The sequence below is a fragment of the Pinus tabuliformis genome, chromosome 5_2 (assembly GCF_031772625.1).
Source record: "Pinus tabuliformis cultivar Carrire ecotype Pingquan chromosome 5_2, CPIR1, whole genome shotgun sequence".
NCBI lineage: Eukaryota > Viridiplantae > Streptophyta > Pinopsida > Pinales > Pinaceae > Pinus > Pinus tabuliformis.
This window is the reverse complement of record NC_142306.1, coordinates 327845108-327870383: the sequence shown is the minus strand read 5'-3', so window position 1 is coordinate 327870383 and position 25276 is coordinate 327845108. Positions and strand designations below refer to the sequence as shown.

Sequence of the window (25276 nt, the reverse complement as noted above, 5' to 3'; positions counted from 1 at the left end):
AGTGATTCCCCCATTACTATTGTAAATGTATCCCTTATAGTTATTGTTGTGCCCCTATTGTCCCCATATTGTTATTATTGTGCCCCATAGAATCCCACTATTGTTATTTTTGTGCCTTTATATTATTATTGTTAGGTCGGCTTGGTTATATTGTGACCCCTTAGACTCCTATATATAGAAAGGAGGTTTTGTAATTTGTATCATCCAAGAATTGTTCATTTGTGTAATGTAAAGGAGGTTGCCCCCTCGAAGAGGCTGAATTCTAAGGCATTGATCTATCTTTTTATCTTTTTGTGAGCTGGTTTCCTAACAAAAATTCTTATATCATGAATCCATCTGGTGCATGCAATACTGCCCTATGCTTGCCATAACACTCGGTGATATTTGCTATCTTATCTCCTGATGGCGCATTCCAACACTGTCTGGGACCTAAACACCTTCCTGGAAGAAAGATCCACCTGTTGTATATGCTCCTGTAACACCACATAATGTCCTTTGTACCAGATCGACCCATCCCTAAACCCGCATTTGCCAACTCGCGCCCAGACCATGTGCCATAGCTAAGAAGTCTCTCTCCTGGTGCATTGAGCTCCATCCAACTATATTAGGTGAGCCTCCCACGTCCTGTTGGTTGTGCTGAGAATGTCGAGGGACAATAGCCAAACCCTCCATGATTGTAAACAATGCGAGGGAAAAATGGGCATGTGAGTCTCGTGGGATGTGTTCGAGAGATGCTTGCCAATGCCCTCATTGATCCTGGGTAAGCCCAACCCAGTGATACACCTGTTGTCCTTGTCAGGGGACCTCTTCGGAGGAGATGTTTCAACAACCTACTGTAAATCACCATACTTTGCTGTACACAAACACATACTCTTGCACTCCTCCGCATAACACTGAATTCCATGACACAACCCCATGCATTGTTGGTCACCATTGCCCACTGCTGTACCACACAGTATCATCTAGTGTCCCACATGTGCTAATCCGTTCACCCCTTTGCTAGTGAACCCACCATGATGTGAGCTACACCTCCTCATTTGCCTTGGTAGTTCTGAGTGGCCTAACTCCACACATGCTAATGGAAATAACACTACGGTGTCGATCCTCAGTACCCCTATGCACAACATAAAAATGAGAGCATCATCTCCATACAATGCCCTATTTGGTGGCCTGCCGATGCCACCTCCTCCTACAGGGTTCTGCTAGAGTGTACTATGTTGATTTTGGGTAGCATCGGATGTGTTCTAGCTCTGAAATTTTATGGAGGGGCTAGAACACATGAGATCTTCAAGACCCATAAATCGTTTGGTGAAATTCCACTCGGATTGTATTTTATTAAAATAATTAATATTTTTAATGGGGTTCCTAAGTCTAAATTTAGGAAAATAAAAATATTAATAAAAATATGGGTGAGAAGCTTCTAAGAGACGAGGATCAAGTCTAATTTAATCTTAGCTGTTGATTAGAGACTTAATCTTGGCTATTGATTCATCAACAGGAAAAGCATAAGAGGAGGCTTGACGGTCAGTTGGAGATACACCAAGTTGATTAATGAGTTCGATTTTCTGGGGCATGGTTTGTTGGAAGAATCGAACAAGTGATCTATTTCAGTGAGGGGCAGAAGCAGAGATTTGGATCAGAGTATAAGTTTCGAGCCAAAGAATATGTAGCAGAGAGGCAGCTTGAGAGAAAGGAAGGCAACGCAGAGGCCCACGCAGCCCAAGAGGGGCTCACGCGGTCCAGGAGGGGATCTTGCAGTGGCAGTGCAAAGTATTTGTCAATAGTCCGAGATTTTGCTGGGGAAGCAAGGTTCTGAGTTGGGAGGGCTGAACGACAAACTTCACTCGGCAAATTGATCTAGCGGAAGGGGTGACGCAGTCCCCTAGAGGCAAGATGCAGGCCCACGCAGTGATTGCGTAGAGACTGCGCAGTGTTTGCCGGGAGGGTGTCAGATCATTTATTGGATCAACTGTGACTTGGGGAGTGAGGTAAACCCTTGTATGTATTTCTTGCTGCCGTGATTTCCCTATAAGGTTAGCCGGTGTGAGAGGCAACCTGTTGTACTCAGATTCTGCTTGCTTAATAATACAAACCCTTTATCTGCTGCACCGATTTTCCCAAATTGGGTTTTTCCGAGGACGTGTTGTCCAAAAATAATAGTGTCCCTTGTGTGTTTGTCTCATTTATCATTTCAATTTATGATCTGTATGTCAGCGTAGTCTGCAGTAGTGTTTACATCATTGTTTATGAAATTAAATTACTTGTTAAATGAAATGACAAGTAGGAGATGTTAAACCAGTGACTGCAGTAGGATTTCTGTGTCTAGATTGAGAAATTTTCACATACTAATCAACCTGCGACCCCATGCACAACCAACACGCCAAAACAACCCATGGAGTCTACTCACAAACCGCCTAGCCACTAGCGTCGACTAGAACTCCCCTATGGAATGTATGTGCTCAGTCACTAGGTCAACTATCTCATTGATGCCAAAGCCATCTTGCGTCTTTGGTCTCTAATAGGAAGCCCAGATGCCCTCAATGCAATGAATAACATGAATGTTTTTTTGCATAGCTAACTTATGAAACAATTGGGCTTCAGAAGTTGTTTTGCTAGTTGGTATGATCTAGTATACATGTTTGCTAATGAGCAGGTTGCTGATTATTGTCTAAAATGTGTTGCAGGAAATGAGATCAAATTGCAAGGATTCTCTGATTCTGACTATGGAAAGAGTACAACTGGTGGATGTTTCTATCTTGGCTTTGCAATGGTTTCTTGGATAAGCAAGAAATAGTCTTTTGTGGCACTTACTTTTGCGGAAGCTGAATTCACGACAGCCTGTGTTGTGACTCTAGAAGCAATTTGGCTTTAAGTATTGCTTGCCGGATTGTTTGATCAGATGCTGGAAGCCACAATAATATTCTGTGATAATCAAAGCTGTATGAAGCTGTCAGAGAATCCAATTTTCCGTGGCAAGTCAAAACATATTGGCGTCAAGTATCAACATATTCGTGACATGGTGCATAAGGCAGTAATAAAGATCCAATATGTCCACTAATGAGCAAGCAATTGACATTCTGATGAAGCTTCTCCCAAAGCAAAGTTTGTATATTTTACAGATAAGCTGGGACTTGTGGAGAATGCCTCTCTGGCTTAGAGGGAGTAGTGATCTACCTAGATCATGTTATTCTTCTCGTGTCACTTGATTGGTATGTAGGGACATTATCCTTGTGTCAATGTGACCAGTGTAAGAAGAATGGTTTGACAGATAAGACAACATCTTTGGACATTCGTTCTCTCTGTGTCTTGTACTTTAACTAGTATAGGGATATTATCCCCGTGTCTTGTACCTTGACCAGTATAGGGAGAATGTTTCAGTGAGCATCTTCCTGTGTCTTGTACTTGGACCAATATAAGGATATTATTCCTGTGTTAAGCACGTTGACCAATATAGGAAGATGGACATTTCCCCGTGTCTTATATTGTGACCAATAAATGGTTGTTGTCCCTGTGTCTAGTACAATGGCCAATATAGGAAAATGGGTTAAGAAGCTACCTGGTTTGATAGGAGTCTCCCATCATCTAGCTCAGATCTTGTCTTAGAGAGAGCTTATTGATGGAAATCATGTATGGATTTGATTAATGTCTCTTTAGTAGACTATGTAGGGATATGATTGGTACAATGATTATGAGACATTGGTTGATTGATGTCTCTTAGGGAGACCATGCATGGATATGTTAGTACCATGGTGATTTGATACTGGATGGTTAATGATGCTAGTGGTGATGAACTATTAATGACGCTGATCTAATATTGACCCTTCCTTAAAGAACCTTTCAACTTGTTTGACATCTTGACTGTGATTATGATACCTCCCTAGCTAAGAGGGAGTGTTGAAATTGTAGCTATGGTTGATCTTCATATTTTTTTAAATTTTTTATTATCATTGTATTTGAGAAGAACAAAACTATTATTGTTTTTAGCATGGTTTTCATGCTTTTGAATTGGTCAAAATGTATTTTTGTAAAGAAGAAAATTATTATTTTTATTCATAATTCCAAATGGCTCCATAAGTGCTAAGTCGGCCCTGTTGTTGCACAAACTAGCAGGCTTTCTAAAGAGGCAAAGGCCAGAGGGCACAACAATGCTTGGGATAGAGGTCCACTGTTACCACAACATAAGTCCCTTACTCTTCTCGGATTTTCACAGATGGGGGGAGTCCCAGTAATACTCTCTTGTGATAGATGTGTATCTCTGATATGTTTGAAGTGAGGGAAGGTAGCTCATTCAATGGAAAGGTTCAACAAGGTATGAGCTTTGGGAGAAGCTAGTAAGACCTTCCATGAAAAACCCTTTTGAAAGAAGGCTACATGAGACCTAGGGTTGGGATATATAACGAGATTTGAATGCACCCAAGGTCAAAGTAGATAAGAGAAAATACAATGGATGATTTACTTCAACAAGTACTAAAGCAAATGCCTTCAAAGAAATCCCCAAGTTGAAGGATTAGCCTCTAGTGTTCCCTCTTGATGTGACAACTAGGGCATCAAATTTACGGAGAATCCATCGTGGGAATTCCACCAAAACTTGAGCACTATTAGAGGAGACACAAAGGAAGAGTTTTATCCAAACGAAATTTAAAATGCCCCCCTCCAAAAGATTTTGCACCAAGCCCTAGTTTAGCCTCCTTATCCTTAGGGGGACAAGAAACAAAGGTGAAAGGAGAGATAATTCTTGAGTTTTGAGTGATCACCAAGGATTTATGATTAGTGCCTGACCATTGGGAGAACTGGAGTTAAGAATAATCTCAATATGGGCAACTCACTCTTCAAGGAGACCTAATAGAAGCAACGTCGCTGCTCTTTAGGTATTTATACTTCTTTGACATTTGTAAATGGATTTTCAACGATGTAAATGTAAAAATTCCCCTAGGAACATTCTTTCATTGACTGTCTATGAGTAATGTATGCAAGATTTCCCAATAGTTACAATTTTTAGACAATGTTTCAACAATTAGGGCACATTAATAACCATGAGACAATATTAATGCATTAAACATTAACAAAATCAGAATTCATCAATAAAGAGCACATACAAGATAGTGAAGAACATATCCATCCATAACAATGCCAATTAGAAGCTCCAAAAGCATAGCAAAAATATCCAAACATCAAAAGTCATCCAAAAACATCCAAATTCTTCTCCAAATTGCAGGTCCGAAAATCTCTAATGAGGTATCGAAAACCCCAAGTATGATGGTTTAGGATGATACTAGGTCTTGCCTATTTATACAACTGTTATGAGTTCAAATTACAAAAGATAAAGCACCTACATATGCCTAATATGCTAAGTAACCCACCCATGGTTACAAGCCAACCATGATCGATCTAAAATTTAATAAAATTCTTCTCCTAAGCCCACCCAAGGCTGACGTCATGCATGCGTGGAGGCTTAGAGGAGCAACTTTGAGGCCTCTTGTGCTAAAAATGTGAGAGAGGGCCTCAAAAATCACGATAAAGAGGGTGATGCCCTCCATATGCTGCAAAACATCTCCAAACCCCTATTTGGGTTTTGTGGGCTGAGGTTTTTTTGAAGCATCAAATCACCACATTTGTGTTGGAGACCCACGCTATTGGACTCTCTTCATCATGTTGATTCTGTTGATGTGTGGAGTGTCTTGTGGGCCCTCACGGTTTGTGAGATATGCCCAGTCCGAGTTGCAAGCCCCAACTTTGGTCCAAAACCCCAAGGGCTAACGATGTGGCGACAAGGTGTGCTGATGTGGCATAACATTATAAGCACATTAAAACAATGAAAAGTCAAAATTGCCAAAAATGATTTTGGCTAAGTCATCAGGATTATAGGAGGTCAATTATTATCTAAAGGGATTTTTTTTTTTTTTTTTACATATTATTATTAAAAGAATTAAACCTTACCCAAAGCTCAACCCTAGGTCTGCTAGGGTTTTGGTCAAATTTTTAAATTTCATGATTTCCCTCCTCTCCTTCATGTTGGCTCCTAGAAGCCTCTCTCATGACTATAAAAAGGGTTGATCTCAGCTCAGATAGATATATCAATGGGTACTCATTTCCGTGTTAATTAGACTTGGAATAGTTTTGTTTACCATAAGAGACAATGTTCTGGTTCTCCTTATCTGAGGTTTTGGATGCCTAAAGAGAATCTCTGAAATAACCCTGCGGCCTTAATCAATCTTGAAGGAGACCAATATGTATTACAGAAAGGGTTATGGCTTGGTTACTTATTGGGTTAGGTGATTCGCTGTATTTTATGGTTTTCTTGCAGGTAATTCATGTGCAGTTGAAGATTGAGCCAACTCTCCAATTCCGCAGATCTGAAGAAGACTCTTTCTCCAAAGACTTGAGCCTATCATTCATGTACAATATCTGAAGCATCTAAAATTCAGGACGAGACTACTGTAGAAGGATTGAAGATTTATATCTGGTCGACCACCTTCAACTCCCTCAAGATGGTTTTTGAAAAATATTCTTCTCTGCGGCCTTAGACCGTCCATCCTCTGCGGAAAGTTTTAGAAGGTCAAAGACAGGAGAGAGCATATTCATTTTGTGACCTTTGTGTTGGAAGAAACACTTGTCTATTCTATGGGGCATTCATTTTCTCAACACAATTTCTGGGTCAACACTTCTGAATGCAAATGGTTTAAATACTTGTCTCTGTGGCCAGTGAAGTAAACGGTGCTTTTGGTAAAGGTATTTTGAAGCTACTTCGATTCTGATCTTGCTCTTATGGAACAATACTGGACAACATCATCTCCTGTAGCTTTGGATGGATTAAAATGAGTGACTAATCTGTGTTTTAAGCTGACATTCCTGTATATCTTGTCGTGGGCATTTTATCTATGTTTTGAGCTCACACTCCTGTAGATGGGACAAATCATTAAGAAGATCAAACCTCTGTAATACTTCCTTAGGGTGTTATCTACATTATGAATGATGACAGAGGTATGATGTGGTTCTCAAATACCTTGACATCTATAGTATGACAGTGTCTCAGATTTGACATAGCAGTATGACAGAGTTTCAGTTTTGGCAGTTCTGAATATTGAATGCAAAACCTTGACATATATACAACAGTCACTTACATAACAATTTTACAGTGGTGGAAGGGTTCAGTTGTTGTGAAATCAGTATAACCCAGATTGATATACCGTGAAATAACATTCAGTGTTCATACACAGTGAGGCAACATTCATCATCCATTTACACATGATCCTTGCTATATAACTTGGAGGTATGACTTATCCTTGTTAGTGACTTGAGACGGCATGACAAGACCATGATGGTTAGACAGTAAGAACGTCGGATGTAACCTATTATCTGTATGATATGTATCCAGTGTTGCAGGGGCCTTAACTTTGACGTATGTCTATGTTGGAAGATGGCTATATGACAAACAAACAGTGGCCTTAATGCAATGATGATAATGATGTGACCCTGATTGACATAACAGTCACAACATTGACAATGTGGAAGAACTGGCAGTAGTTTTGGAGCAGTATATGTGACAGTAGCGGCAACAGTAATCAGTGACAAAAGTATGAAGTAGTATAGCAGAAGTATACAGTAGCTACAATGGATGAATGGTGAAGTGTACTAGCAATAGAGGTAGGAGGAACAGTAGTGGATGACAGTATGAGAAGCACTGGTCAGTGGCAGCAGCAGCAACAATGTTGGATAGCGGCAACAACAATATTGGATAGAAGCAGCAGTGGTGGTAGGAGTTACTTGAGTGCAGCTCATTGTAACTGGGCCAATATCCTTGGTACAGGAGCCCAACATTCAGGGAGCATTTGCTTCCTTCCAGATTGCTGGTAAAACCTCCTGGGGAGTTTATACTGCGTTCCAGTTCGACTGGTAAATGTTGTATGTAGTATGTAAATTATACATAACACAACTTGGTTTGGACATTATTTCTGGTGTACTATCTTTCATGTGATGTAGTTTTGATGGTTTATGTTATGCTCTGAATGATAAATTAAGTGAATTAACAAATTGTGTGAAAAGAAACGGAAATACTGATTCGCTCCCCTCTTAGAATTTTTAACAATTGGTATCAGAGCCTGTCCTTTTTAAAGGGTTAACCACTTGAAGGCAGATCAACTTTAAAACGCAAACATGTGGAAGCTGAAAATTGGAATGAGTCCAAATATGCTTTTGCTTTTGATGAAATAACTAGGCTAAAAAGAGAAGTTGAATTGCAGAAGCAGACACATACTCCAAAAAAGGATCATGAACTTGATCACATCAAAAGCATGTTGCAAGAGGCAAACAAAGAAAAAGCAGGATGAAGAATTTGGCAAGCAAGTCACCTCCTTGAAGAGGTGTTAATTTTAGGCAACAATGGTATGTTCTATGCTTTAGAGCAATTTTACTTCAATTTCTTTATGAGTCCAATATCAATTTCAGTTTAACAATCACATAAACATGTAAGTAAAACGCTGATAGAACATAAACATAAACAGTAGAAGACAAGCCAAGACAAGATGACGTTGATTTTGGGTAGCATCGGATGTGCGCTAGCCTTGAAATTTGGTGGAGAGGCTAAGGCACATGAGATCTCCAAGACCCAGAAATCGTTTGGAGAAATTCCACCCGGATAAAGAGTTATTAAAATAATTAATATTTTCAATGGGTTCCTAAGTCTAAACTTAGGAAAATAAAAATATTAATGGGTATTAATAAAGATAAGGGTGAGAATTGAGAAGCTTTAAGAGACGAGGATCAAGTCTGTTTTAATCTTAGCCGTTGATTAGAGACTTAATCTTGGCCGTTGATTCATCAACATGAAAAGTATAAGAGAAGAGGATCATTTGGAGACACACCGACAAATACTCAGTATCCCAAGGAAAATCGATTCTCAAAGAGGAGGAGTTCGATTTCAGAGGGAGGGTTGTAGGGTGGAGGAAGAGGAGGGCATCAACAGTAGTCAGTGACTGAGGAGGAGGTGACACAGGGGCATTGAGAGACAACACAGAGGGAGACGCAACCCTCACGCAGAGGGACACAGAACCACTCAAAGTGATGCAGAGGTGATGCAGAAGTGGGAGAAGGGTTCCCAAGGTGTCAAAAAGTTTCCAGGGGAAAGTCTCAAGTGTTTTCTCTCAGTTTCTCTGTAAAATCATTCCTTGTAAAGCGGTTGTTGCTGAAGATTAATAAAACCCTCATCTGCTGCACCAGTTTTCCCACATTGGGTTTTTCCGGGGACAATTGTCCAAAAACAACTGCGTTGATGTGATTGGTTCTTGTGTATGTATATCGGTGTTATTTTCTGTGTAATTATGTGATAACTTTAGTATAATTTATTTTAACGTTTACTGAAGGGATTTCGTAAATAACTTATTGTGAAGAATAAATAGGTGAAATAAATGAGTTGCTGCAGTCAATGTTTTTAAAACCGGAACCGGTGACCGGACCGGTCCACCTAATGAAACGGTTTACCGACCAGAACCGGTCTAACCGGGACTGGTTTGGTCTAAACGAACCAGTTTAAAAAAAATACATTTAATGAAACAAAACTATTTTTAAGATGTAAAACCATGATTCCAAGCCAATAGAGACAAAATATGCAAAGTTTGCTCATTTATATACCATGTAAAGGTGAATATATCAAAATGGCACCGAGTACAATATATATCATCGACAAAATAGCAAAATACATAAGAAATGAGGCTCTAAATGGCCTATAAAGTCCAAAAACAATGCTGCAAGCTATGAGGCCATTGGCCTACTACAAGTCTACAGTGTACACATGATCAATCATCAAGTCCATCACCACTACTAGACACAGGATCATCATCAGGAGCTACATAGAAATCATCTGGTTCAGAGTCTGAGGATGCCTCAGCCTGATCTGCAACCTCAGTATCAATGCCACCAATGACAATAGAAGTGGACCTAATGGAAGCACGAGTTTGTCGACCTGCACGACTAGTGCCTTGCATTGGTTCCTTGCCTTTCCTTGATGCCGCTACTGATCCTGGTTCTGATGCGCCACATCATTTGCCTCATCCCCCGCTAAAGCCATGTCGATATCAAAATCAGCCTCAAACACAGGATCTTCAGTCTCCTCCACACATTCTGATGTTGGATCAATATCGTCCAACACAATGGGATCTAGATCAGGTGATTTGCTCATCATTTGGTTCCTCCTCAGTCGAAGGTTGTATTGCACAAAAACAAGATCATTTAACCGTTTTTGTTCCAAACGGTTTCTCTTCTTCGTGTGTATGCGCTCAAAAACAGACCAATTGCGCTCACAACCTGAAGCACTGCAAGTTTGACTGAGGACTCTAATTGCAAACCTTTGCAATTGAGGACACTGGCCACCAAATGACTCCCACCAATGTGCAATTTAATACCCCTTGGGATTGCCCAATCAGCCAATATAATAATTCCTAAATGTGCCAAATTAAACTTTTGCAATAATGAAAATGCTCATTGAAGCCTTTTGTCAAACACTTATCATACATCCAACCACTACATGGTCCATTAACTCATTGAAACAATTTATTAACAGCCATTTTGACAAACAGATTATTCAAACAATTTTCCTATAGATAAAAGGGCAGCACTATTTTGACAAATATTTTGCATGCAAGTTAAATAGAAAACCTCAGCATCATATGCACAACATATTAAGCATGTGCAACTCACCATTTATTTATTAAAAACTGAAGGAAAGATTCTCATGTCAAATCTGGTTACAAAATATCATGGAAACCTGAGAATGTTTGCCTGTAGAAAATAGGGATTACTGAGTTTGATTGCTGTCTCTGCACAAGAAGATTTGGCGCTTAGAGCTGAGGTATTCTGCCTCCAATTCCTTGAAGTCTTTTTATTACCCTGTTGCCAATGATAAACCATTCCACTGCCCAACAAACAAAGCAACTCGGCCTGGTGGATTATGTGAATTTTGGGCTGCTTAAACATATATTTGTCTTGTCGTGGCTATGGCACAAGGTGGCTGTAGTTTTAATACAGAGAATGCTGCTATTTAGTAAGTTTGCTTGCAGAGAGAAATCTGTTATCCAGGAGTGATTTTCCTTGCATTACAGAAGTTACCCTTTTAATAAATTGATCTCCAAGATAACCAGCGCTACTTCCTTCAAAATATGGCACCTTAGTCTCTATCATATGACAGATTTAATGCCCAGAAATAAGTTTTTGCATGATTCAGTGGGCATGCCAAAAACCGGCCGGTTTAGGACGGAGCCGGCCGGTTCCGTCCTAAACCGGCCGGTTTTCACCGGTTAGGGCCCAAAAAATGGCGAAAGGCAAGGTCTAACCGGGTTCGGACCGGCCAGCTTGCTAACCGGCCGGTTTGACCGGTAACCGGTTTTTCAAAACAGTTTTTAAAACACTGGCTGCAGTAGAATTTCAAATCAGAAATTTTCACATGTTATCAGAGTAGAGATCCAGCAACAGGAGAGAAGAATCAGCGATGGGTGAGGAGCATGATGCAGAGGCATCAACTCAAAGGGACTCATGCAAATTTCCAGAAGAAAGCACGAGGGACATGGATCGTGATTATTCTATGTTAGTTTAGAGACTGGAAGAAGAAGTCACTTGCCTAGCAAGCTCTGCCTCCTCTGAGGTTTGGTATATAGATAGTGGAGCTTTCTGGCATATGACATGAATTCGAGAATGTTTTTCAAATTATCAGGAAGAAAGGATGAATTTTTAGATCACCATGGGAAATAAGGCAAAGTGTACCCGCGTAGGAAGAGGTACTGCAGTGTTTCAAACCGAAGTAGGAGAGCGGCTTTGAGCAACCAATGTGCTGCATGTGCCAGGATTGGGGATGAACTTACTCTTCATATCTCAACTTCAAAACAAGGGCTATGACGTTTTCTTCATTAAGGAGAAAGTATATGTCAAACACCTGAGTTGGAAAAAGAAGGCCTAGATTGGAATCAGAAGTAACAGGCTATATAGATTACAACTAGAGTCTCCAATGGCACTGATAGGCAACAATGGAGATAAAGATTTTGAATGAACTATGGCATATAGAGTCTATCTTCTAGGGAGTAGGAAGGTAGTAGTTCGGCGGGATGTAAAGTTCATGGAGGACATAGCTTTCAGGAAATCTCAAGAAATGCCTTCCAAGGAGCAGTCAAAAGACTATCCGTTGGTCCAACCACTTCGACCAACATAAACTAGTACCAACAATTCTCCTAAAGGCAAAGCTTCAGAATAGGAGAAATCTCAGGAAGAGGAAGAGCTGATAGATGTACCCACTGCTAGTGGAAGAACGAGCCAGGAACTTCGACAGATTCTACGGGATGCAGAGGACTTTATTGGTGCACCCAGGAATGATAAAAGGGAGTGAAGTCAACCAGACAAATACTAGGCCCTAGTAGCTCAGGTTGGGGAATCCTCTAGTTTTTAGGAGGCCATTCAACATCAAGTATGGGTAGATGCTATGGTGGAGGAATATCGTTCTATAATGGTCAGTGATGTCTAGGAAGTGGTACCTAGGCTTCAGGACAAGTCAGTAGTAGGTTCGAGATGGATCTATAAGGTCAAATATGTTGCAGATGACAATGTGGAGAAATACAAAGCCAGGTTTGTGGCTAAGGGTTATGCTCAGAAGGAAGGGATAGACTAAGAAGAAACCTTCGCCCCAGTAGCTAGGTATATGACTATTAGAACTGTGATATCCCTTGCAGCACAAATGGGGTGGGAGATTCACCAGATGGATGTCAAGACGGTGTTCTTGAACGAGGTGATAGAAGAAGTATACATTGAACAACCAGAGGGCTTTGAGACACATGAGAAGAAATCTCATGTACTCAGATTAAAGAAAGCCTTGTGTGGGCTTAAACAGGCACCTAGAGCATGGTACGGTCGAATTGATGGCTACTTGCAGAAGATGGGGTTCGTTAAGAGTGACGCAGATCCTAATCTCTACTATCTTGTTGTAGAGAATGAGCCTCAAATCTTGGTGTTATATCTGGATGATATTTTCCTGACAGGATCATCCAGGCTCATCAAAGACTACAAGAACCTAGCCATAGAATTCTACATGAAGGATTTGGGACAGATGCATTATTTCTTGGGGTTGGAAGTTTGGCAATAGAAGCGTGAGATCTTCCTTGGACAAGGAGATATGCTACAAAGATCTTGAAGAGATTCAGGATGCAGGACTATAGACCAATGGCTACTCCAATGATCACCAACTGGAAGAAAATTGATGCATCAAAGGATAAAGACGTTGATCCCACCTTGTATAGGCAGCTTATAGGGTCCCTGATGTATTTAGTCAATACAAGGCCAGACATTTGTTAGGCTGTCAATAATAGGCCTACGACAAGGGTGAAAAAGGCCTTTAGGCCTACCGTTTAGGGGAATAAAGGCTGCCAAGGAGGGCCGAGAGGGAGAGGAGGTTGCGGCAGATGAGGATGAGACCTTTAAGGCCTGTTGCCAAGGCCGAAGGCCCTAGAAAAGGCAGCCGTAAGCCTTTCTAGGCCTGCGGCTAAGGGAAGAGGCCCCTTAGGGGCTGCGGCTTAGCCTAACTGGTGTTGCTAAAAGGGTGAGGCCTCTAGAGGACCAAGCGACTCCCCAAAATGGAGGCTGAGGCCTCTAAGAGGACCTAGAAGGGGACGACAAGGGAAAAGAGGATTGCGGCTAGGGTTTGGCGGCTAAACTAGGGTTGCGGCTCACCAAGGAGGGGAGGAGAGGCCACGACTAAGGTAAATGAGGCTTACTCTAGGCCTAGAAGGCCTAAAAAATTTCCAAACCCTTGCAAAAAATTCAAATTATGCTTCAGATCTCCCAAACCACCAAAATTCGCCATGAAATTGCCACCAAAGGCTAGCGACTTCTTCCTCTGCTTGAGCGTTGAGCTTGGAGAACTAGTGAGTGGATCTTGCCTTCCTAGGCCTAGATCCACCTCTAAAACCCCCAACGAATTTTTTTAGAGGCTAGAAACCTTTGAAATCCTTCCAAAATTCCAGATTTGGCTTGAGAAATTACCTGCACAAATGAAAATAAAATTTCCCCAAAACCCCAATATATACAAAATTCAAAATAAACCCCAAAACCCCAATTGCTGCAAAACAAGGGTTAGAAAAATATTTTATGAAGATTATTTTACAATTATATATACAAAATATTTACAAATATACAATACTTGTAATATTTTTTTGAATAATGACAATGGATCAATGTATTTTCGAAAGTTAGAGTATTGACCACAGCCTTTAGCGAAGTAAGAAAACCATATAAAAATTCCTAGAGCCCAAAAAAGGTAAGCTCTTCCCCGAAGTCTGTGAACTTGGAGCCTGAGGGCCGATGTACCTGCAAATCTCTATATATTTTCTCAAGCAGACTTGTTAGATCATATGGTGGATCAGATCACCTAAGATAAAACCAGATTTTACCAATAGAATGCTCTTATCATTGGCAAATGAAATAACAAGCTAATAAAAATTTTAGCACAATATAGGAAAACACATAACCAACACGTACCATAGATCAATGGGCAAAGAACACCATGAACTGAACCTCAAAATCTTTTTATTATGATATCAAATGTTCCTAGTAGAGCAATGGCTCAATACCAGCGTTACAAATTTATATAATCGAGAATTATTGTTATTTGAGAAGCAAAATGGCTTTTATTTATAGAGAAATCCTCAAAGTGGAAAATAATGACTATTTGGCTTGATTCCTGTCAAAATAATCTCGATCGTTTATACTAATTTGATCATCTTTTAATTTCTGTCGTCGAAAATATTTATTTTGAGGAAAATTTCGAATTTCTCGTAAAACCCATTTTTTATTAATCCAAAAGTTAATATTTTGGGTTAATTTCCTCAAAATTTTGACATTGACTTAACCACCAAGGTCCAAGGGCTTACTTTTTCTTAAAAAAACAATTTTTGCCTTGGTGGGGGACCTCGAAAAATTGACTTCCTCTTGACCCACGAATTTTTTGGTCATTTTCCACTTGAGAAATTAATTTCTCTAAAATTAGTTTTGGATTCTAAATTAATTAATTTTCTGGCTTAGGATTTAAATTTATTTTAGCCAGAAAAATTAATTAATTGAAACAAGAGGGGATCAATTATTTTTTCCACCCTCAAATATTTTAGCCATGGTGTCTAACTATGAGGGACCATGCACTAAAATATTTTTTACATCAAATATTACAAATTCAACCCTCAAAAGGGGAATACACCTTTACATATAGACCCCCAAAACAATTACCCAATTCTGCGACACAATATTATCTAGTAGACCAAGTGATCTATAACAAAATAATTTAGCCAAATAGCTTAAATTATTCCCAAACCATTTTTACAAAAACTCGATATAACACTAGGACTCACCTAAGATGTTGTCAGTAAATTCCACCCTAGCTTTGGAGATTAAGTTGGAGGAAAAACTTTGCCGATTATCCATGTTTACAAACATAGATAATGCGGTTACCGGTAAGGTTAAAAATCTCTTAGGATGAAATTCGTTGCTAAAATCAAAGGCTTACCTAGGTGGTGTTACATAATTAAACGGTCATACTAGCATCATTTACATTACAACTTGAATAAATTGGGTTTACAATGACATAGCAACTAGTTGGCTGATGATCTTGATCTTTGAAAATTTTTGTACACTGCTTACTCAAACTTGTGACAAAATGGGTGCAACAATGTCTTTTTACTTTTCCTTAGTTATTAACCTCCTCTTATTATTATGTTGTTCTAACTTCTTATCATCAAACAACTATTAAAATAAGAAGATCAACAGTACACAAGAACACATGATATAGGTTGCAAGCCAGCGCGAAAACCTCTCCACTTGAGAGGAAAACCCACAAATCTCCTCTTCTTGTAGATTCTTCAATTGACAAATTCAAAGACCTTTAGACCAAGACCAATACCCTTCCAAGACCAAGTCTAGCCTTCTTTATGATGTGATTCTTTTGTCCAAGTCAAACCCAGTCAAATCTCTCCCAGCGACACAACTTCGACCCCCAACAACAGAATTTCGGCCTCTACTGCAAGTCTAAAATTTTCAGCCCTTCCAACAACAACTGCTTCCACACGTGTGAGCGTATTTAGGGCTTCCAAGACTTCTTCAGACCTTTGCTTGACTTTCTTCTTCTTCTAGGGCTTGAGGATGACCTAATGAGGCTTCCTTCGACCTTCTTTCTGCACTTTCTCCAAGTTCGATCTTGCAATTGCAAAACCGTAACTCAACAACATAAACCCGAGCTTCCTTTCTTCACACGTGTGAAGAGAGAGAGAGAGAAACTAGCCCAAACACTTGATCTTCGTCCTTCTTCTTTCTTCGCTAGCCTCTTTCTTCTTCTCCTTCGCTTACTTGATGAGAGAATGAATTGTGCCTCTAGGAGGTTGAGTTCCCTCCTATATATAGGCTTCCAAGTTGGATGAAGTTCTTCAAATTAGGTAGACTTCTCAGCTGGTAGGCTGACTTGGTCTTGGAGGGTATTTTGACACTTTTAAATACAAAATTTGTGAGGATATTCCGACACATAGGAAATAGTTAAGTATAACTTGGTCTAGTGTAGAGTTAGGTAAAGTGTGTTTCTTTATTATGTACTTTTGTAACCTACAATCCGACAGTCACGATATGTTCTAAACATTAACTGATATGACGATTCATTCTCTCCTCAATATTACTGACACTTGATCCGTGGCTTAACACCCGATTGGTCCATGATCTCTATTTAAAGAGCATGGAGGGTCATTTGTAGGGTGACCGTTCATGAGAGAAGCTTATGCAAATTTTATTTCTTTTACTAATAAATTGCTTGAAGTGGCTGCGTTGGCTCAGGCTGTGCACTGTTTCCTCTTTGAGGGTTTTAACCACATGAAGAATGCTGGTGTATTGATCTGTGATTTGTTTGTGAGCGGTGTCCTTCGGTGTTCTATCTGAGGAACTTACCCTGTAAATTCCTACATGGTATCAGAGCTATTTGAGGGCCGCAGCTGTTGGTGATCCAAATCAGAAGCCAGTACAACTGCATCCGACTGTCGTTTCCTAGATCTACTGTTTCTGACCGCTTTCGGGCCGCGAGGGCTGCTCTATTGTGTTAGGAGCATCTTTTCCAGTGAGGAACCCCTTTCATTTCACGCGAAAAGGTTTCCGCTAGCCTTAGCTATGTCATTTTTAAGATCTGGATGTATACAGTCTTTATTTGCAGTGTTAGTTATTTATCTCTCTCTTTATTTTAGTTTATTTATCTGTCTGTTTTTTATTACGGATCTATACCTTTCATTTCTGCGTATGCTCTTTGCCCCGCGACTTTGTGCGATCTAGGCAAATCAGAAACAGAAAAGAAGGATTTTTCTCATGTGTACACTCTTTTCCGCCGTGCCTTAGTGTGATATCGGAAAATAAAAAACATGGAGGAAAATATTTAGTTTCCGGCGAAAGCTAACTTCAAGCCATAAGGTTTGGTTTTTTTTTGTATATCCGTGTTGGGTTGTGTGGTTTTTTGTTTTGTAGGCAAAAAGGGTTTTTTCAAGTAAGCACGCACCCTAAAGCTTCAGTGACTAAAAAAAAACTTCAAGCCATAAGGTTTGGTTTTTTTTGTATGTCCTTGTTGGGTTGTGTGGTTTTTTGTTTTGTAGGCAAAAAGGGTTTTTTCAAGTAAGCACACACCCCAAAGCTTCAGTGACTAAAAAAAAAACCCCTTTCTCTTTTCCAAAAATTACTAATCTTTTAAACTAGCTCACTTGGTCCAAAGTTACTTTATGAGAATAGAGGTCTTGAGTTCAAGTCTTGATTTTTGTTGAGTTATTTTTTCAAAAAGCACATTTAACTTATGTTTTAAAGTTACTTTATGTAAAAGTGTTCTTACCCATTATAAAAAGTGAGTCACTTATAATTCTGAAGTCTCTTTATCTTTTATTTAAGTTTACAACTTAGTGGGTAGCTCATAAAGTACCATTGTAAAAATGACTTTCATTTATTTATAAAAGTGGGTCACATAATTTTTTTTTAAAAGTGAGCTAATTAGACTAAGTTTGGAAGGGGGGAGGGGGATTTTTTTTTAAAATATAACATTATCATTCACTTTCGCACATTCACGCACTTCGTCGGCATCTTCAACAACTTTTCTTCAAAAAGCCATAACTTCTTTATTCGGAAGTCGTTTTCAGAGCCATTTTTTTGAATCAGCCTAATTTTTTGAGATCTTTCCATTGGAGCACTTAGTTTCATCATCTATAGCTTCAGTTTCTGTTAAAATGGAAAGTCCATGCCAAGTTATTCTTGACAACACCAATTACTTCCAATGGTCGTCCTACATTGTGGATTTACTTAGAAGTAAAGTTTTTACAGAATAGCCTCAGGCCAAGAAACTAAACTTAAAGATGAAGATAAGGCAACCAAATGGGAAAATAGGCAAGATCAAGCACGTGGGTTGATAGGGATGTCTATTTCTCCATACTTTAAATTCCATATTGCAGAACTTGATACCCCTAATGAAGCAGTTCACTAAAGTTTTTGGAATTAAAAATGAAATAAGAGCCCATCAACTCGAAAATGAGTTGCTTATGTTGGACCCCAATAATTTTACTTCCATTGAAGATTTTTTGACCAAGTTCAAGACCCTTAGACTTCTCTTGGAAGGTGTTAAGGTTAAGAAAGAAGATGGTAGCCTTATCTATTCCATTCTTACTAAGTTGGGACCAGCCTATTATGTGTTTGTTTCCATCTTCCAATCTACTAGAGAAGCCTTTATTTCTCAAGGACAAGACTACAAGTCCCCCTCTTTTGATGCCTTTTGTGATTCTTTAATAAGAGAACAAGAAAAACTCTTACATCTTGGTCTTCTCAATCTTGGAAACTCTTCTAAGAAAGCCTTAGCTGCCCAGCAACAACCAAATTCAAAGAATCCTAAGAAGCAGTATGCTAAAAAGAATGGTCCTAAACCAACCAAGGATCCTAAGCACTTTCAGTCTCAAAATGAAAAATCAATTCAACAAAATGATAAGGCAAATAAAAACAAAGGGAAGAAAAGTGATAAACATTGCAACTTTTGTAATTGAGATGGTCACTTAGAATCCAAATGCTTTAAGAAGATGGAAGCCTTGGAAGTAGCAATGAACAAGCATAACATCCATTTGGAGCACTCTTCAACTTCAATTTCATCTTCAGGAATAACACTTTCTGCATGTGGTTGTCAAACATCTCGGTTTGGTTATGCACTAAATGTATCTTCTTCTTCTCATTCTCATGAGTGTGTCATTGATTCTGGAGCTTTTTATCACATGGCCAAAAACAAAGCCATGTTTTCTTCTTTAAATGATTGTAACACCAAAAGTATATATGTTGGTGATGTTAGATCTCTTAGTGTTGTAGGGACTAGAACTATTCATCTAGACAATGGTCAATTTAATAATGTATTATGTGTTCCAACCTTATCCTGCAACCTTCTATTTGTATATCAGATAACTCATTCAGGTGAAGGTAAAGTCGTTGAATTCTCACCTCATGATGTTGTAATTAAGGACCTAAGAGATCCTAGACAGATTTTAGCTACTGGCATTGTTGATGATTCTATAAGGTTGTATAAGTTTAACAACTTTGGGTCATCAACTCTTCCCTCTGTATTTGTTGTTCATAATGGTGAAGTGAGCAAACTTTGGCATGAACGATTTGGTCACTTAAACTATCGCTCCCTTCAAAATCTATGTAAAGAAAATATGGTGACAGGTCTTCCTATGGTATCTTGCAGAGATTGTGTTTGTTCCGGATTTGTACTCGGAAAACATCATCAGGATAGTTTTGGAAAACGTGTTTCTTGGCACGCCTCAACCCATTTACAGCTTGTGCATAGTGATTTATGTGGTCCACTTCCTGTTGTTTCATTCTCTGGCTACAAGTATTTCCTAACTTTGATTGATGATTTCTCCAGACGCACTTGGGTATACCTCTTAAAATTCAAGAGTGAAGTATTTAATATGTTCTTGGCCTTTAAGGCCTTTGTTGAGAAACAGTCTGGACATCAAATTCTTAAGCTGATAATGGCGGAGAATATGTTAACAACAAATTCATCAACTTTTGCACTGAGCATGGAATTCAAATGCAACATACTGTTCCATATACTCCACAACAAAATGGTGTAGCTGAAAGGAAGAATCACACCTCAAAGGAAATGGCTAATTGTATGCTTCAATCTAAAGGACTTAGTCTTAATTTTTGGGCAGAAGCAATTAACTGTGCAAATTACATAGTAAATCGCACTCCTACTAAGGTTTCAAAGAATATCACTCCAGAAGAAGCATGGAGCTCAATTAAACTAGATGTAAGTCACTTTCGTGTTTTTTGGAAGTGAAACATGGGCCCATATTCCAGATGAGAAACATAAAGCTTTAGAACCTAAGAGTGAAAAATGTATTTTTGTTGGATATTCTGAAGATGTCAAAGGATATAGATTTATTCCACTTAAGTCTAAAAATGTTATCATTAGAAGAGATGTAAAGTTTGCTGAAAATATATCGGCCTACGAGCCTAGTTCGACGGATGTGCCACCTCTCTCTATCCCTTCTACTTCTGAGAACATTTCTTCTTCAGATGATGACAACGAGGATGACAATCCTCCCCCACCTTCTTAGGATCCTCCTTTAGCTCCTCAGCTTCCAAAATGGCTCCGTGCTACTTGGGATGTGGTAGGTGCTCTTGCAGGTGATCCTACAGATCAACGACGTACACATTCTCAGTTCAATAGAGCTTCTTCTTTACTGGGTCAAGCTTCAGTGAATTATGATCTTGACACCTTTGCATAAGCTTCAGACCATCCAGATTGGGACATAGCTATGAATGAAGAATATCGTTCATTATTGGAAAATGATACATGGGATCTTGTTCCTCTTCCAAAGGGACGAAAACTTGTTAGATGCAAATGGGTTTACAGAACCAAGTTTGGACCAGATGGAAAAGTTGATAAACATGAGGCTCGTCTTGTTGCTAAGGGTTTTTCACAAGTTGAAGGCATTGACTATACCGGAACCTTCTCCCCTGTTGCCAAAATGAACTCTATCGCCTTGTTCTTTCCCTTGCTGCCTCTTTCAAATGGGAAGTCCATCAAATGGATGTTAAATATGCCTTCTTGAATGGGGACTTGCATGAAGAAATCTATATGGAACAACCTCCTGGCTCTATACAGACAGACTCGAGCCTTGTATGTCGGCTTAAGAAATCCCTTTATGGTCTCAAGCAAGTCCCTCGGGCTTGGTATGCCAAAATGGATAGCTTTCTTTTAGATACTGGCTTTTCTAGGTGCCATTCTGACAATATTGTCTACACCAAGAAAGTGGGTAAGTCTCTTATCATTCTTATTCTTTATGTTGATGATCTTTTTTTGGAATTTCTAAGCTTGACTATTAGAAACCCTTCATGTACTTTACTGATTTATTCCTACCTACTTCTGTTAATTAACAAGTTATTTACCATGTAAATATCGGAAATAAATAAAAGTACATGCTCAGCACATTACAGATCATCAACTGAAGGAAATAGAAACAAGCACCCAAGTGACATCGTTGTTTTTGGACTAATGTCCCCGGAAAAACCCAATGCGGGAAAACGGTGCAACTATCTGAGGGTTTGATTTATTAAGTAGTTTCAGAATACAATTGGGTGCCAAATCCGGCTCACCCAACAAAGAAAAATCTCGGCAGTAGCACCTCTCTACTTGGAAGCAGATATTCTGGCTGAAACCCCGGATAAACACTCCGGTAGCTCCACAGCTCCAATCTACCCCACGAAACCCCAACGTCAGCCTTTAAGGACTGCGTCAACCTCTCTGGCCTAGCGTCAGCCCAGTAACCCCTGCGTCAGCCTTTGGAGGCGTTGTGTCAACCCTCTGGCCCTCGTCGTCACGCACGCTAGCCCCTCTGAGGCACTATGCAACTCCTGGCTGTCTCTGCGTGAGCCCTGGCTGGCTCTGCGTGAACCCCTGGCTGGTTATGCGCCCCTCTCTTTGGCTACTGCGTTGATTCTCCCGGCGCTATCTTTGCCTCTTTGCTTCTATATTCACTGTCCCTCAGCTGCAACTTTGATCACTCTCTCAACCTTCTCAGCAAACCCAACCCCAGAAAGTCGAAATCTTGATCTCTTGGTGTGTCCTCCAAGTGACCCTCAAGCCTCCTCTTATACTTTTCTCGTTGACAAATCAACGGCCGAGATAAAGCTCTTAACCAATGACTAAGATTAGATCTGGCTTGATCCTTGACTTTTGGACCACTCTAACACAATTTTATATTAATTCACATCAATATTTTATTTTTCCTAAGTTTAGACTTAGGGACTCCATTAAAAATATCATTTATTTTAATATCACCCAAACTGTTTAGAATCTGCCCCCTTTCTGGGTATTGGAGATCTCATGTGCCTTAGCCTCTCCACCAATTTTCGTGGCTAGAGCACATCCGATGCTACCCTAGATCAACACTCCCTCTTAGCGAGGACTATGCTCTAGTAATAATCCTCACTGAGCATCACTCCATATCCGGCATCGGTCCCTGTGCTGATGCTAGGCCTGCTGCCCAACATCCTCTGCACTGTTGCATCCTGTACTGCTACCCATGGCCCTGCCACTGCCACTGCTGCATATGTACTGCAACTCCCTCTACATCCGTGTTGCTGACCATGGCCCTGCCACTGCCACTGCTGCATCTGCACTGCAACCCCTCTCATCATGTTGCTACCACTGCTAACCGCTGCGCTGCAACTCAGTTACTGAGAAATAAGTAACTGATCTCCCAACTCTAACATCTCTTGAAACTCCCTCTGTCGCTGACAAGTGCTCCCTTTCTGACCTCTGCATTACTACAACAACTCCATGCATCTTGCATCGTTGCACACCTCTCTGTGCCATCCTGCACTGGTGCAACATTCCCGTGCTTCTCGCACTGTTGCCTCACGCTGACCTAGGAATCCTGCACTGTAGCTCCCTCTGTCACTCCATCCGCATCCGTCTCTACAGACATCCACCAGTACTGCTACTCCTCTTCGGGGCTCCTGTAGCCAGGTATAATCCGACAGGTTGGGTACTTCAAGGATCCTGCCCCTCATCGTTTGTAGTCTGTCTGGCTACAGCTCGATGTCTCCCCACTTCCGCTCAAGTGGCGTGTGTGCACTCATGACACGGTCATCGTCTGCCTCCACTTCCTTCTTTGCCCTTGCTGGCGCAGCCTTGGTCTCAGAGGCCTCTCCCTTGCTCTTTTTCCTTGGACAATGGGTCGTATAATGACCCAATGCCCCACAGTGGAAGCATTTGACCTTAGAGAGGTCCTTCTTCCATTTCTCCTACTTTCCCTCAGATGCTAGGGCAGCATCCACCTCCTCCTCCTTCTTGATTCTGATCCCCTTGCTACTGCTTCCCGCCTTGCTCAGCCTTCTGATCTCTTCTTGGCGAAGAGCAACCCACATTTCCTCCCAATCTGGAAGGGTCGCCTTGCCCAGTATGCTCTGGACAAACACCTTCCAGTCTTTTGAAAATGCGTTCAGAGCTGTTCTTACCATTAATTCTTGATCCGGCGTGGCCCCTATGGAAGTCAGCTGATCTCGGATCTCCTTCAATCGACCGAGGAAGGGGTCGATCTGTTCTCCCTTCTGCATCTGGTATGATCGCAGCTGATTTTCTAGTAACATCCTTCTCTGCACAGAAGTATGCTGGTACAATTTCTTTAGGGCCTCCCACATCTCATTTGTTGTGTCATTTTCGGCAATATGTGGTACTACATGGTCCTTGACCCCATCAAGAATGATGTTCTTGGCCCTCGCCATTGCCTCCTCGTACTTGTCGTTATCAGCTAGGTCAACTGGGATAGCTATCATCCTTAAGGCGAAGTGCTTGACACGATTCCTGTCCAAAACAGATAAGATTTTGGCCTTCCAGACTACGAAGTTTGAGGCTCCGTCCAGTCTGTCCTGGTCTCTTATCTCGTTCACTGCCATCTCGCTGCTCCTCTACTTCCCTCCTGGAAGTTCTCGGTGTGGCTCCCTCCGAGCCTCGATTTCCCTCCTGGAAACCCTTCTACCAATGTTGAGATGCCCCCACTCTGATCGCTAGTGCAGCTGCACCACTGATTCGGATTTCTTGGCTAGAAATCTTCGGTAGCAACTCCCTCCTCCGTGGCCTTGCCCTGTTAGGTACTGTTCTGACTATAGTACCCCACCAGCTCCACTCTGCAACTTACCCACAGCCTCCTAAACCCCAACGAATTGAAGGTTAGAGCTCCTAGGCTCTGCGCAATCCCGACACGGGAAAATCAGCTTCCTTAGCCAACTGCATCAGCCCTCTTGGCCTTTGCGTGAGCCCGTCTTTGCTTGCCTCAGCCTCTGCGCTGCCTCTTCTTGGCTTGAACTTGATGACGCAGGCACGACATCACCCCTTCCTTGCTGCTTCTCTGCTAGGAACAACTTTTGTCACTCAGGACAACTGTTTTCTGTTGTTGCTGCTTTGCTCGGCTGATGTCCCCAGTTCTCCTGTGATCTGCGACCATCCTCTGATACCATGTTGGAATTTCTAAGCCTGACTGTTAGAAACCCTTCATGTACTCTATTGATTTATTCCTATCTACTTATTCTGTTAATTAACAAGTTATTTACCATGTAAATACTATAAATCAATACAATTACATGCTCAACACATTTCAGATCATCAACTGAAGGAAACAAAAACAAGCACACAAGTGACACTGTTGTTTTTGAACTATTGTCCCTGGAAAAACCCAATGCCGAAAAACGGTGCAACAATTGGAGGGTTTGATTTATTAAGCAGTTTCAGAATATAATCTTGGTGCCAAATCTGGCTCACCCAACAGAGAAAAATCTCGGCAGCAGTACCTCTCTACTCAGAAGCAGATATTCCGGCTGAAACCCCGGATAAACACTCTGGCAGCTCCACAGCTCCAATCTGACCCATGAAACCCCATCGTCAGCCTCTAGGGACTGCGTCAACCTCCCTGGCCTAGCGTCAGCCCAATAACCTTTGCGCCAGCCTCTGGAGGCACTGCATCAGCCCTCTGGCTCTTTGCGTCACCCACACTGGCCCCTCTGAGGCATTGCGCAACTCCTGGCTGCCTTTGCGTGAGCTGTGGCTGGCTCTGCGTAAACCCTTGGCTGGTTCTGTGTCCCTCTCTCCGGCTATTGTGCTGATTCTCCCTGTGCTATCTTTGTCTCTTTGCTTTTGTATTCACTGCCCCTCAGTTGCAACTCGAATCACTCTCTCAACTTTCTCAGCAAACCCGGCCCCAGA

General features: G+C 40.8%; 1 protein-coding gene across 6 annotated transcripts in view; it reads left to right on the top strand.

Annotated features, from left to right (window-relative positions):
* Positions 1-25276, top strand: part of LOC149158830 (uncharacterized) — a 523084-nt gene that overhangs the window by 25097 nt on the left and 472711 nt on the right. For 2 of the 6 annotated variants that reach the window (XM_089436329.1, XM_089436327.1), the window contains exon 3: positions 6305-6729. The exons of the other annotated variants lie outside the window; for them this stretch is intronic. The gene's annotated coding sequence lies outside the window, so the exon portion shown is untranslated. The remainder of the gene's footprint in view (positions 1-6304; positions 6730-25276) is intronic. 6 annotated transcript variants of the gene reach the window in all.